Source organism: Equus przewalskii, chromosome 1 (assembly GCF_037783145.1).
Source record: "Equus przewalskii isolate Varuska chromosome 1, EquPr2, whole genome shotgun sequence".
Classification (NCBI taxonomy): Eukaryota; Metazoa; Chordata; class Mammalia; order Perissodactyla; family Equidae; genus Equus; species Equus przewalskii.
Genome location: NC_091831.1, coordinates 119,898,466 through 119,913,963, shown reverse-complemented (window position 1 = coordinate 119,913,963; position 15,498 = coordinate 119,898,466). Strand labels below are relative to the sequence as shown.

Here is a 15,498-nt window from a genome sequence, read left to right as displayed (position 1 = left end):
GCTCCCTGCCTTCCCAGGGGGTAACACCAGAGAGAAAGGAAGAGAACCAGGGCCCTGGGTTCCAGGGCCAAGTCTCCTGCTCACTGGCTGTGTGACTTTGGGCAAGTCGTGTTACACCTCTGGGCCTCAGTTTCCCCGTCAGTAAAATGGGAACGTGCTCCTGCCTGGCTCACACTCTGGCGTGGAGAGCCAGTGAGTTCCTGCTGTAGAGGCAGGTGCTGGGTGAGCTGCAGGGTGTTGTACCCACCCCTCCAGATCACTGTGGACCCCAGCTCCTGGCCCTGCACTCAGAGTCCTCCAAGGACCACTTCTCTTGTGGCCGTCATGCTATTCATGCCTCAGGGTCCGTGGCAGCAACTAGGTCTTCTGATGTGGTGGAGAGGGAGGGCTTCTTGGAGCCATGCTATGCTTCCAGAAGGGTCCTGGCCCCAGCCCACTGGAGCCCCTGGGCCACTCTCACCAGCCCAGGCAGCCAAATGGAGTATGGCTGAGCTCCTGCCTCCTTCCCTCAGTCTTTACTCAGTCCCTGAGTCTTGCTAGGCTTCAGCTCTTTCCTGGCCCTGCCACTCTCCATCTGGTGCTGGACTGGGAGGGCTGAGGAGGAGTGTGGGCAGAAGACTGTCATCCAGGAGTCACTGTTCTGCTGCAACCCCTGCCCATGTATGTCTCAGAGGTGCTGTCCTGATTCCAGCCCCTCCCCCTCTCCTTTCTAGGTGCCCCCAGGAGTGAGCAAGGGAGGGCTCAGACAAGGTCACCAAATTCCAGACTCTCAGAGGACCCTATGAGATAGAGTCGAAAGTCCTCAATTCCCAGGTTAGAAAGGAAGCCCAGAATGGGAGCCTGTCTGAGGCCACAAGCTTCAACAGATGGTCAAGGGAGGCTCCTGGGGAAGCGCAGTGCTCCAGGGGTGGGGCTGCCTGGCTCTGGAGGGGCCGGGGGGGGGGGGGGGGGGGGGGGTGAGCGAGACCACAGCAGGAGGAGCAGGGCCACCTTCCCTGCCTGAACCAAAAATGGGTTATTCCTTGGAAGTCACATTCTAAGAAAACAGTATGGAGTTTGCCTGGTTGGTGAGGACCTTGGGGTGAACCACGATCCCTCTTGGTCCATGGCAGTGCCTGGCTGCCCCACCTGAGCTCGGCACTCAGCACTAGACAGGGTCTTACAGGAGAAGGAGGGGGGCAGGTGGGCAAGTCATCTCCATTCCTGACTCAGAACCTCCTTCTGGGGTGCACAGACCCAGAGGGTCTCCAGGAGCATATCTGGGCACTGATGTGCAGGAATCTACCTGGGCTGCAAAGGGCCTCCTGGCCACCTGCCCAGTACCCCCCCATCTTCAGCTTGCTCAGCCCCAGTGCTGAGAGGCTCACCACCCTCAGATGCTGCTGAAGAAACACTTTGAGGTGAAATGGGCCTTCCTGCAGCCTCCCCCTCAGTCTGGACCACAGGATCTGTTAAGTACAGTCAGCCCTCCGTATCCACCGTTCTCCATCTGCAGATTCAACCAACTCCAGATGGAAAGGCCTGCGATGATTGTGTCTGTACTGAACATGTACAGACTTTTTTTCTCAACATGAAACCCTAAACAATATTATTTACATAGCATTTACATTTTTTAGGTATTATAAGTAATCTAGAGATGATTTAAAGTATATGGAAAGATGTGCGTAGATTATACACAAATACTACGCCATTTTATATAAGGGACTTACATTCACGGATTTTGGTAGCCACAGGGGTCCTGGAACCAATCTCCCCAGGGCTACCAAGGGAGGACTGTACTTACAGTTTGGGGTGGATGTTGCTGGAGAGCAGGAAGGACAGAGAGCAGAGGCCCTGTGAGTGGCAGGGGACCTGGCTGGGGTCCTAACTCTGTCCTCCACTGAGCCTCAGTCTCCCCATCTGTGTCCTGAGGAGCTGGGCTCCTTGGGCTCCAGTGCTCCCTCCTTGCCTGGCAGAGAAGGGGGCAGGGGAAGAGAAGAGAGAGGAGGATGGGGAAGGAGAGGGAGAGAAGGAGAGGAGAGTGACAGGCAAAGCCCAGCCTGTGTGGGAGCAGGTAGGGGGGCAACTGCTAGACTCAGAGCAGGAGAGGCTGGGGAGGGCCTGGGGCATCATCTGGCTTGGGGGATGCCGCAGACAGAGGCCTGAAGTGGGGGCATTGACACCAAATCAGGCTGGACCTGGAACCTTCAGAGAGGCTCACTGGTTGAAAGGAGGACACTTGGCTGCCCTGGGTGGGGGAGGGAGGATGTGGTGGTGGTGAAGGGGGGCAGGGCCCGGGCTGGGTCGGATCAAAGCCAGTTTATAGGACAGCTCAGGCCCAGATCCCACGCTGTCCTGCCCACAGCCTTGGTCTTCCCCCTCCCCCTGCCGCAGATAGCTCCGTGTCTGCCCCCTACCCTGTGCAACAGCACCCTCGCTTGGGGCCCAGCTGAAAACATTACCCCTCCCAGCTCCCCTACTCCACAAAACTCCTGCCTCTTTAGAGAGCTTCTTGGGCCTGTGTCCTGGAAGCACCTGATAACTACAGTGAGAATGGCAGAGCTGGACTGATGCCCTTCCTGAGTTTTAGGTGAGGAGCTTCTTAATCCATAGGAATGACCCTTAGAAGAGCACTTTAATAAACTGCTTGGCCAAGGGTGGGGCCCTGTGAGGATCTTTACAGTTTTCATGAAAACAAAGCATCTGAAGTTTAACCGTGGAGAGAAGGGCAGCCCAGGACCCAGCGCCTACTCCTCTGCATTGGAGGTCTCAGCCCAATTCCACAGCACCCAGGCTGGTCCACAGGCCGCCCCTCGCCCCTGATGCCCACCCCTAGGGCCAGCCTCCTGAGGGAGGTTCCTGTTTGCCCTGCTGATTCCAGACTGAGCAAGGTTGACAACACCTGCCCCTCCAGCCTGGTGTGGGGGGGTCTTCCCAGCTGGCATCAGGCATCTCCTCCCCTTTGTGGTCAGGACAAGAGAGCCCACACCTCCCAGAGAGCCCGAGGCCAAGGCCTGGAATCATCCCTTCTGCTAACCTGAGGATGCATCCTGCAGGCCAATCCTGCACCATCCTGCTGAGACAGGCCACTCCTCCTGTCACCCTGCCTGGCCTCCCAGGATGACCACAGGGGCATATTTCTGTTGGGGTCACCTATGTCTGGGCTAGGGGGTCTCTCAGTCCTCCCTGGGGGCCCTGGGACTCCACCCTCTGCTGACCTGAAGCCACACTCCTCACCTCCTGAAGCCCCCCACCCAGAGGCAGAAGGCAGGAAACGCCTCCTCCGGTCATCCTGCTCTGGGGCCACAGGATCCCTCTCTGTCCTGGGCTCCAGGGTCCCTAGGTCCTCCCTCAGCGTCTCCCCTTGACTCCAGCAGGACCTAGGCCTGCCCCCCCCAACCCTCTCAGGCACTGCTTCTCTGAGGAGTCCCCAGGCTCTCTCAGACCCGGCCCGGGGCAGGGGCGTGTTTCTGCCGGGTCCCCTCTGTCCTCCCTCAGGCTCCTCAGCTTGAGAGCTGGTATCCTCCCTCTGTGGAGTCGAGGCCCTCACCGCCCTGAGACCCCTGGGGGAAGTCGGTGGAGGTCACCTCAGGACACTAAGCCCGAGGATGCCCGGGGATGCCCAGGGCTGACGGTGGGGCCGCGGGGGAATCCCTGGGGTCCCCTGCTCTCCCTCTGCTCCTCCCTCTGCTCCTCTCCTTGACCCCCAGCAGGGCCCGGCCCCGCCTCTGCCCCAGTCCGCTCCCCCCACCCCCAGGCCCTCCCCAGCAGCTTCCTCCGAGGAGGTGGGGCAGGGGTTCAGACCTGGACCCACGGGGCCCGGACTCCCTCCCTCTGCCGCCCCGAATCCGGTCTCCCACAGCCAGGCCCTCGCCTCCCTCAGACCTCGGAGGGGGAAGGCAGAGGACGTCACATCCGGACACCATGGCCAGGGGGCTCCCAGGGCTGCCGCGGGGCAGAGAGGGCGTCTGGGGTCCCTCGGCCCGCCTCTGCTGCTCACCTTGCCTCCAGCCGGCCCGGGTCCCGCCCTCTGCCTGCTGAGGCTCTGAGCCCTGGTTGGCTGAGGGGCGGCGGGGCGCTCCCCCAGAACGCGCCGGAGGGGCGCAGGGGCTTCGGTGCGGGCCTGCGTTCCGGGGCGGGGAAGCCCTCCCGCCTTTCTCGGGAGGGGTTCGTCCACCCTGCCGAGAAGGGCTGCCGTCCCAGCGGAGGTGCTGGATGGGCGCTGCGGCGCTCAGGGCCGTGCGGGAGGTCAGAGAAGCTGCTCCCCTTCCCGTAGGGTCTCTGCACCAGCAGCCACTTCGGGGACCGCTTCTTTTCAGGATTTCATTTGTCCTGAGGAGGCTGAGCAGCTGCAGGGGCTTTGAGAAGGTCCTATGGGTTTATGGTGACTTAGGAGTGCTCGGTCGAGTGTAAGGATTTTCACATTTTAATCCTCCTTCCTAGTAAGAAATACATTGTACATCCCTGCCCGCTGCGGGTGTCCTGTATCTGTCTCTATAACATATTTGTAGCTTATGTGTGCTTATAGACACGTATGTGTCCATACCACGTGAATACGCACATGAACACGTATATATGCACCTATATTTCTATTATGTCTTTATAGGTATATATAGACTGTGTATATATTTATTTACGAAAGAATACCTTCTCTTTCTCTATGTGATTCGCTCTGATACTCGCTGTTCTGTTTCTTGTCTCTTCTTTATATTCTATTAAAATGAGAATCGTTTGAAAGACCAGTCCTCAACAACAGAAAAAAAAAAAAAAGATGAGAGGCCAAGGCTGCCCATCTACAGCCTCTGAGCCTTGCTGGTCCCTCACAGGGATGGGCCTTCGCCAGCTGCTCCTCACTGTGGCTGCATCTGAGTACAACTACCACCACAGCATTTGTTGAAAAGTGTCACACACACCCCTGCAGATCCCCCCGCCACCCCCTAGACTGAGTCCTGCAGGCCGGGCCATGGGCAGGGCTGGCACCTGCTGGCTGGGGAGAATGAGAGGTGCTGCCCGCACCTCAGGGACGTCACTGAAGTCTGCGGACGTGGGTCAGGAGAGTAGATAGAGCCCGGGCCCCGAGGGTGCACACAACGCACAGCACCCTGGAAATTGCAGCAGAACTTTCTGAGAACGAGAAGGTCCTGAAAAAGCTTCAACAACAAAACTCAAAATATAGAAGACAGGGGAAGCAGGTATGGATTGTGATTCTTGTATGCCCCGGCCATGTGAAATTGCTTCCTCTTTTTTTAATTTTTCAAAATCAAGTTCAGTCTGCTTTGAGCCCCTGATTACCAGGTGGGAAATTCCGTGTCCTGAGTCATTTTACTTTCATCCTAAGAGGTCTTAGAAGGTCTAGAACATCAGAGAGGAGCCCTGTGGTCTTCAGTCTCCTCCAGTCACTGCATGCAAGCTCATTGACTGAACCCCCAGGGCAGGCATCTCAGCTTCCTGCAAAGCTTGGGCACAAGGAATTCATGCAGACATGTCCCTCAAGGTTTACCTCATCCTCAGGGCACTGCCAGGAGCAGGACATTGTCCCTACTGCTAGCAGAGCCGCAGCCCCCATCTCCCCAGTGTGGAGGAAGCTCTCTCAACCTCTTTCTTTGCCTGCTTCCACCATGCCCTCCCTAACTCCTCACTCCTTCCCTCTTCCTCTTTGGGGCAACATCCCATCATCCCACAGTGTGCCACAGTTCACAGAAGCCACTTCGGATCTGGCCCTTGGGGTGGAGAAGCATAATACCTCCTGGGAGGTGGGGGAAGACAAAGACCCAGTGGGGAACACTGATAATGAGGGTGATGAGAGCTAACTTCTTGAACACTTAGCCATGTGCCAGGCCCTGCCCTAAATTCCATACAAATATTAGCCCATTTAATCTTCACAATGACCCTATAGGGAGGCACTGTTATGCCTCTTTTGCAGATGGGGAAGCTGAGGCTTGGAGAGGTCATGTGATTTGCCCCCGGTTCCCTCAGCTAGTAAATGAGAGAGCCAGGATTCAAAGGCAGGCACATTTCTGGTGACGGGGTGTGGCTTCCACCAGATCCTCAAAGGCATCTGAGACCAGACAAAAAGCCACTTTGCCTGTGCTTTGAAGCACGGCCAGAGCACTGTTCAGACCTTCATCTCCTTCCCCTGCAGCTCCCTAGAATCTTGATTCCTGGAAACAGCAGCTTAAAAAGTGACCGGGGGAGGAGAAGCATGATTCCTCCTAGAAGTAGTGTAATTTATGCTCAGGTTGTTCTCTGTGGGCGGGGGAAGGTAGGGGCAAATTAAACTAGACAAACCATCAACTAGTCCAGTCAAGAAAAATAATAATACAAAACATGAGTTTAGAAAGGGAATGTTAACACAGCCATGGAGATGACTTTTGAAATTTAAGAGAATAGTCCATACAACTCCATGCTTATAAATTGGAGTGTTTCAACATTAAATAATAATATTTAGGAACATATTTGTAAATTCCAAAATTGACTCAATGAGTGAAAGACCAATAATCACAGAAGAAATGTTGACAGCTCTAAAAAAGACACGAGACGTAGAGAGTTTTAACACGAATTCTTCCAAACTGGAAGAACAGGTCATTTCTACGTTATTTAGACTCCTCTGGAGCATGAGGGGGCAATGATGGATTGATTTTATGAAGCTAACATAATCCTGACATCCAAATCTGACAAAGATAGCCATCCCACCCACCCTCTTCACAATGACAACCGCAGACCAACTTTACTCTTGGCAATAGATACAAAGGCCTGGATAGGGGGCCAGCAAATGGAACCCTGTGTTACCGTGTTGTCTAATGCAGTCATTGCCCACAATTATCCCACACCCAGTGTTTGCTGTGCTTCCCTGCATCCCTGATCTGTGCTGGGACAAAACTGGAACCCGTATCTGGACCCAGGCAATATGGACCCAACATTCACTTTGTATGATCCTAAGTGCTCTTCTCAGGAAGCAGGGAGAGTAAAATGAGGCAGGTGCACAAAGCTTGCAAAAATACAAAGGCTACAGCTTGAATTGCTGCTGCTTGCTGGAAACTGTGGTCAGTTGGAATACCCCATGAGGCTGATAATTTGTCATTTCTTTTCCTTTTTGAGAAGTTCTTACATGTTTGTTTGTTTTTAAATAAGTTCCATTCTCTGCTTTCTCCCTGCTGCCTTGGGTAACATCTGGATGAATAATGAGGTCCTGATGGAATTCCCTCGTTGCTCTATCAATACGCAGACCCCCAAAATGCTGGGGGACAGTGCCTGCAGCAAGCTGAGCAACCGGATCCAGGGGCCAGGATACTTCATCCAGCTGGCAGTGCACCCACACCAGATGGGGGAGGGGGGGCTTCACCTCTGGGGACCCAGAAGCCTGGGAGCTTCTCAGCCAGGAAACTGGCCGTCACTGCCCCTGGAGGCCAGCAGAGGGTGCAGAACTCTATTCCCAGGATATGCGACATCAAAGGCCACTTCATTTCTGATTCACAACTATTGTCTCTTTCAGTTTTTAAATATAATTCAGGTATACTAAGGAGTAATTTGCATGCAGTGAAATTCACCCATTTTAGGTATACAGTTTGATGAGTTTTGACAAGTAGGTGCAGTCGTCGAAACCCCCCACAATCAAGATGTAAAGTAGTTCTATCTCCCTTAAAAGTTCTCTCATCCCTCTTTGCAATCAATTTTCTACCCCCACCCCAACCACTGGCAACAACTAACCCACTTTCTGCCCCTATAGTTTTACCTTTTCCAGAATCTTATATAAGTGGAATCATACAATACATGCCTTTTGTATCTGCCTTCTTTCATTTAACATAATGTTTTTGAAATTCATCCATGTTGTTGTGTGTATCAATAGTTTGTTCCTTTTCATTGCTGAGTAGTATTCCGTTGTGTGGACCACAATTTTTTTTTTCATTTACCAGAAAATGAGTATTTGGATTGTTTCCAGGTTGGGGCCATTGTGAAGAGAACTACTGTAAACATTCACATATAGGCCTTTGAGTGGACATACATTTTCATTTTTCTTGGGAAAATACCTAGGAATGAGTTCACTAAGTCATGTGATAAGTGTATGTTTAACTGTACAAGAAACTGCCAAACTGTTTCCCAAAGTGGCTGTTCCTCCACAAAGTGGCTGTTGCCAACACTTCACATTGGCTTTTTTTAAGCCATTCTAGTAGGCATGTAGTGGTATTTAATTGCAGTTTTAATTTTCATTTCCTTAATGACTAATAATGTTAAGCATCTCTTCATGTACATATTTTCCATTATCTCATTTTTGATGAAGTTTCTGTTCAAATCCTTTGCCTGTTTTTAATTGGCTTGTCTGTCTTACTGAGTTGGAAGAGCTCTTTATCTATTCTGGATACAAGTCCTTTATCAGTTTTGTGTTTTGCAAATATTTTCTCCCAATCTGTGGTTTGCATTTTCATTTTCTTGCTAGTATCTTTGGAAAAGCATAAGTTTTTAATTTTGGTGACAGCCAGTATAATCATGTTTTTTCTTTTCTGGATCGTACTGTTTGTCCTCTCTAAGAAATCTCTACCTAAACAAGGTCACAAAGATATTCTTCTATATTTTCTAATATAAATATGTGATACTATAATTTTCCTCTAAACCCTGCTTTAAATTGTGTCCCACAAATTTTGATATGTGGTGTTTTTATTTTCATTTAATTAAAATATTTCTAATTACTCTCACTGTTTCTTCTTTAACTCAAGAGTTATTTAAAAGTGTGTGGTTTAACTTCTAAAAATTTGCTCTTTTCCAGATATCTTCTGCTTATTGATTTATAGTTTAATTTTATTATGGTAAGAAAACATACTGTATTATTTTAATTATTTTTAATTTGTTGAGGTTTGTTTTATGGCTCAGACTATGGTCTGTCTTGGTGCAGTTGCATGTGCTCAAAACGAATGTGTATTCTGCTCTTGTTGGGTGGAGTGTCCTATAAATGTCAGTTGGGTTAAGCTGGTGAACACTGTTATTCAAGTTATCCAGATCCAGCCTGATTTTCCGTCTACTCGCTCATTATATGAAGTATCAACAGAGAAGTGGATCTGTCTATTTCTCCATTCAGTTCTATCAGTTGTAATTGTATGTATCCTGAGGGTCTGTTCTCCAGTGCATACACATTGAGGTTGTTTTTCCTCTTGATGAACTTGACCTCTTTATTTTTATGTATTGTCCCTCCTTATCCTGGAAATAGTCTCTTCCAAACTCTGTTTCTACTCAGTCTCATGTTAATATAGACACTTGAGTTCTCTTTGGATCAGTGTTTGCATGGCATGTCTTTCTTTCATTCTTTTACTTTTAACATATCTATGTCTTTATATTTATAGTAGGTTTCTTGTAGACAGCCTTGTGTTCCAGAGGGTTTTTCTGGCTGTTCCACCTTCAGCCTTCAGAGGTCCCCGCCCGCCTACACCACAGAGGTCCCTCTGCGTGCTCTTGCTCTCCCCCTAGTGGTAGAGTGCTGTTACTGTTTCTCGGTTCTCCTGGCCCCAGACTCACAGAGCCTGTGCACCTGGAAATCGGAGAGAGGGGCCCTCGGCAGTGTTCCTGACCACGCCTTGTATCTCTGGTGTATCTTAGGAGAGCTTTTCCTGCCCCTCCCACAGGGCCAAGCAGCGGCGTTTACTTTTATCCTCACCGCAGATGCAGTGGATCTTGGTTTCTGCCTCCGCCAGACGCAGTGGATCAGACTCTGCTGCACAGCCGCCCCCCCCCCCGCCCCCCGCGCCTCACAGTTTTGTTTGAGAGAACCTCCCCGAGAAGCAGGTGAGGTTGTGTGCCCGCCCTCCAGCTGCAGATAATCGCGTTTTGCATGTTTGTGCCACGGCGGGGGGCGGGGAGGGGCCTCCCCCCTCTTCCGCCTGGGACAGAAAGGGGAACAAACTCTCTCCCACCCCCTGCTTGCTCTCCCAAGGCAACAGCTGTCCTGTCTTTCCTCGCAGGCCCTTGTCACTCTTTGGAATTCAGTTCTCTTGGTTGCCTACTACGACCTCAAGCTCTCTGATGGATTTTAAAAATTATAGTTTTGCAGATTATCTGGCTTTTTCTTGTTGGAATGGGAGTGACATTCTCCCGTGGCCTTCTGCCTCCTGAGAGGAAGCGGAACTCTTCTTTTTCACTTTTAATACATGCGAATAGAGGCCGGGCCTAGCAGAGCGGTTAAATTCAGCGCTCTGCTTCACCACCCAGGGTTTCACAGGTTAGAATCCTGGGCACGGACATGGCACGGCTCATCCGGCCCTGCTGAGGCGGTGTCCCACATGGCACAACTAGATGGACCCACAGTTAAAAATACGCAACTATGTACTGGGGGACTTTGGGGAGAAGAAGGAAAAATAAAATCTTAAAAAAAAAAAATTTCATGTGAATAATCAAAGCGGTTTCCAGGCAAAGGAGTTTCCAGGCACTGAGTGCCCTGTGAGTCATGCCGAAGGCCTTCTAAGGCGGTGGTGGTGGCTTACACTCTCTCACGGGGTTTCTCATTTCCCCATAGTTTAGGTTGTGTTTGCTGTCACTGTAGCTGCCATTTGCTGAGCCCTACTCGGCCCCAGCACTATTCTAAGTGTACGAGCTCGTTTCAAATCATCCCTGACTCCTCTCTCCTCTCTCACAACCATGTCCAATCTGTCAGGTGATCCTTCGGCTCTGTCTTCAAAATATAACCCGTTCCATTTAGAACTAAAAATGGACTTACCAAGGGCCCAGCAATTGTCCTTATCCCAGAGGAAGGAAGGCTTATTTTTATGGAGGAACTTGTCCACCGTGTTCATAGCAGCTGGATTTGTAACAGCCCAAATCTGGAAATTACTCAGATGTCCTTCAAAAGATGACTGGCTAAATACATTGTGGTCCATCCATCCTGGAGAATACTACTTGGCAATAAAAATGAATGAACTGTTGATACGAGCAATAAGTTGAATGAGTTTCCAGGGTATTATGCTGAGTGAAAATGTCAGCCCCAAAAGGATACAAACGGCATGATTCCACTTATAGAGCAATTGTGAGTGACATCATTATACAGATAGAATACAGATTAGTGGCTGTCAGAGGTTAGGAATAGGAGGGGAGGGGTGTGGCTATGAAGGGGTGACATGAGGGATGTCTTGGTGATGGTATAGTCAAGCATCTTGATCGTTGTGGTAGTTACTCCCGGCTACACGTGTGACAAAAGTGCGTAGAGCTACACACAAACACACACAAATGGTTGCACGTATAACTGGTGAAATCTACGTAAGCCATGTGGGTCGTGCAAATGTCAATTTCTTGGTTTTGGTATTGTGGTGTGGTTATACGAGATGTTGGGGGGTGGCTGGGGTAGGGGTACTTGGGACTTTGTGCATTTCTTTGCAACCTCCTGTGAATCTATAATTATTTCAGAATAAAAAGTTTAAAATACATATAACCAGAATCCAACCCCTTCTAATCACCTGCCCTGCTACCAGCCTGGTCTAAGACACTGTCATCTCTTGCCTGGATTATTGCAATGACCTCTTAATGGGTCTTCCTGCTTTTACATGAGGTCTGTTCTCAACAGAGCAGCTTTTAAAATGTAAGGCAGGGGCCGGCCCAGTGGTGCAGCGGTTAAGTTCGCATGTTCTGCTTCTCAGCGGTTCTGGGTTCGCCAGTTTGGATCCCGGGTGCAGACATGGCACCGCTTGGCAAAAGCCATGCTGTGGTAGGCATCCCACATGTAAAGTAGAGGAAGATGGGCACGGATGTGAGCTCAGGGCCAGTCTTCCTCAGCAAAAAGAGGAGGATTGGCAGTAGTTAGTTCAGGGCTAATCTTCCTCAAAAAAGAAAAAGTAAGGCAGTTTCTGTCATTTGTGGAAGTAAGTGAAGACCAACCAAATGAGAAAAGCAAAGGCGATTTATTCAGAGCTTGGGACAGCAAGGGAGTCAGCCCCCACCCCGCCCTGCCACTTGTATTTTGGCAGAGACTCAAAGGCAGACAGAGGCACGGGAAAGCTTTATGGTGGGAAAAGGCAGGGCTGTGGGTGACCAGAGGCTGGTGGCCTAGGGAAGATGGAGGTGGGCTGACCAGAAGTGGGCATCCTGTGTGATTGATTAGGGCACATATTTGGCTTTCTCTGCTTGGTCCTAAGTTGGAAGCAGGGAAAAAAATTAGGGAACCTGTCAGTTATTAATTGAGTCCTGACCTTTTGGGGCCAATTGTTCCAGAAGTTATTGTTCAGCTTCCTGGATTGTCACTAGAGACAGCAGGCTGGCTTCCTGGGTCTGTCGTTGGAGAGAGGGCATTGGTTTCCTGGGCAGAAGGCTGCAGGGTGCGAGTCAGAGTTCTGTTTCTATATGTGGTCTGGCCATTATCTGTGTATACTCACGCTCCTCCACTAGAACTCTCTAGTGATGCACAGAGAGTCCTCACGATGGCCTACAAGGACCAACAGGAACTGGGCCCATTTTCTCCTCTCACTTCATCTCCTCCCAACTCTCCCCCACTCTCCACTCCAGCCACACTTGCCTCCTTGCTGTTCTAGAACATGCCAGACTCTCTCCCGAGGCACTAACATACTATATGACTTCCTTTTTTTTTTTTTTTTGAGCAAGATTAGCCCTGAGCTAACATCTGCTGCCAATCCTCCTCTTTTTGCTGAGGAAGATTGGCCCTGAGCTGACAGCTGTGCCCATCTTCCTCTATTTTATATGTAGGATGCCTGCTGGAGCATGGCTTGATAAGTGGTGCTTCGGTCTGTGCCCAGGATCCGCACCAGTGAACCGCTGGCTGCCACTGAAGCAGAGCACACAGACTTAACCACTGTGCCAGCGGGCCAGCCCCTGACTTCCTTATATATCATACTTATTGTTCATGTCTAGCTCTCCCAACTTGCGTGTAAGTTCCACAAGGATGGGGTCTCAACCGGTTTGTTCACGGCTGTCCCAGCACCTGGGACCTTGCCATGTCCAGCACACAGTGAGTGCCTAGTACGATTTTTCTGAATGAATGAGTGAATGACTATGCACCTGTGTGTTATTTAATAACATCTACTACTTTTTACTGGGTGCTTAGAGTTCACTGGGTACTGTGCTAAGTACTTTCATATATTATCCCATTTTTTTTCATTATAGCTCTCCTATGGGTTAGTTATCAGGGCTACTTCTTTTTGAGGTAAGGTAGTCCCAAGGGACACTGCCAGCATCTTTGAGCTTCTCAGGGACCTACGTAAATGTATAAAACCTGAGAAAATTCCTGGCTCCAAAATGTCAACTACAGAATAGCCCAAATTATAAATGTTTAATCAAATGTCTACAAAATGTCATCAATTGTTAATTTCTGTTATTAATTCTGTGCCAACATCTGTAATTATGAAATGTAATTTCACAAGGAATTCATTACATTTGGAAATAATTTGTAGGTTAGGTTTTCTTTAAACTCTGTGAGCACTTCAAGAATACAAATGAATGCCCAGGGAATGCTGAGAACTCACAGATAATTCTACGGTAAACGAATTACTTTTAGCTGAATAATTCCCAAGGCAAACTTACAAAAAGCACTTCACCTTATTTTACCGTAATGTGTTATATTTAATGTAGGATTTCTGTGCATTTCAATAATTGAGGAGGAACCTCCAAAAGTAAGAGCACCTCATCCTAGGAAGGTCTTAAAATGGCCTTTGATATAACTGGCTCCGTTTTACAGATTTAGTCCCATAATCTGCAGTTTCCTGGTCACACCAGTCAACCCTCCCAATTTCTCCTGGCCAATTCCTACCCCCCATCACTTCAAAGTCCACCCTGGGCCTGGGTACACACAGGGGTGTGTGTGTGTGTGTACGTTTATGGGAATGGTCAGACAAGGTGAACGCTTCCCAGGACTGGGCTCAGGCTCTGGTTCCACTCTCCACTAAGCTCCAGTGCCCCCTAGGACCCTTCTAGCCCTTGAAAGCGCCATCTGGAACGAGAAAACCAGCTATCCTCCAAATCGCCACAAGGTGGTGCCACAAGCTCATGACTGGGCTTCTGTGGGCTCCCTCCAGCGAGACAGGAGACCCAGACCAAGGAGCCAAGGCCCCCCTGGAGGCCCCTGGGTGCCCTCCCCAGGCTTCTCCTCCTCAGGGGTGACTCTGGCCCCACCAGGGCGACCTGCATGGCTTTGTTTTCACCACTGTGGCAGGCACCGCGGTTTGACCCCTACTCCTTCCCTCTGTCCCTATCTCCCTGTGGTTTGTCTCCCTTGTTCGCCTTCCAGCCTGCTGCTCCCTCTCCCTCATCCTCTGTCTCTGTCTCTGTCTCTCTCCATCTCTCTCCCTCTGTCTCCGTCTCTGTTTCTCCCCCTCCTTCTCCCTCTGTCTCTGTCTTTGTCTCTCCTCTCTCCCAATCCCCATCTCTTTCTCTCTCTTTCTCCCCTCTGTCTGTCTCTTTCTACCTCCATCTTCCTCAACAAATCTGATACTCCTTCATCTTATGCCTCAAGTTAATTTTAAAAACCAGTTGCTGGTGTTACATGGCAGACATTGTGCCAGGCTCTGGAATTTGGATGAAAGCAGTTGGAGTCCTAGTGCAGTGGATCACCTCCCAGCAGAGAAGGACTGTGGTAGGCAAGTCCCTTTTATCCTCAGCCTCCTCCCCTCCCTTCCCCTCCCTTTCCCCTCTCCTCCCCTCTTCTCTCCATTCCTCTCTCTCCTGGCTGAGAGGCAGAATCTGGGGCAGTAAAGATGGGGGCCTGCACCCATACAGTGGAGAAAGCCATGAAATATTCTGGAAATCCAAGTCTTAAAAAGCAATAATCAATTGAACAACATCAACAAAACTACACTGAGATGCAATTTCTCACTTATTAGACTGTCAAAAAATCCAAAAGTTTAATAACAACACACTGTGTTGGCACGGCTATGAGGAAAAACACACTCTCAATCACTAACAATGGAAGTGTAAATGGAATGACCCCCAAACAGGGCAATATTTATTAAATTACAAATGCTTTGACCTAGCAATTTCCCTTCTAGGATTTTATTCTACAGATAAACTCAACCACAGGTGAAACAGCATATGTTAAAAGTTATTACTGCAACATTGTTTGCAATAGCAAAACACACAAAAAAATCTAAATGTCCATCAATGCAAGACAAGTTAAATCAATTATGATACATCCATACGCTGGAATCCTGTGTAACTACAAAGCCGAATGGGGAAGGTCTGTGTGCTACCGTGGAAAGATCCTGAAGGGACAATGTTAAGTGAACGAAGCAACACTGTATAAGCTATGTCGCCATTTGTATTTAAAAAATGTCCAGAAAATGTATATTTGGGTTTTCTTGTATACGTATTAAAAAAAACTTCTGGAAGAATAACCAAGAAAATAATACCAGGGATACTGGTTTGGAGAAAGGTGGGGAAATATGTGGAGTCAGGAGGATGTGGGACAATTTTCATAATATGCCTTTTTAATCTTTAAAAATCTTTGAACCATGTGACTATATTAGCTATTCAAAATTTACCTACTTAAAAAATAGCACCGTGGCCGGCCCTGTGGCCGAGGGGTTAAGTTCGTGTGCTCTG

General features: G+C 49.5%; 1 long non-coding RNA gene across 1 annotated transcript; it reads left to right on the top strand.

Moving 5' to 3' along the window:
- Positions 1–9,433: 9,433 nt before the first annotated feature.
- On the top strand, positions 9,434–10,883 carry LOC139083614 (uncharacterized). The gene is made up of 2 exons (XR_011540489.1): positions 9,434–9,750; positions 9,927–10,883. It is a non-coding gene; the product is annotated as an uncharacterized lncRNA (long non-coding RNA).
- Positions 10,884–15,498: the final 4,615 nt, after the last annotated feature.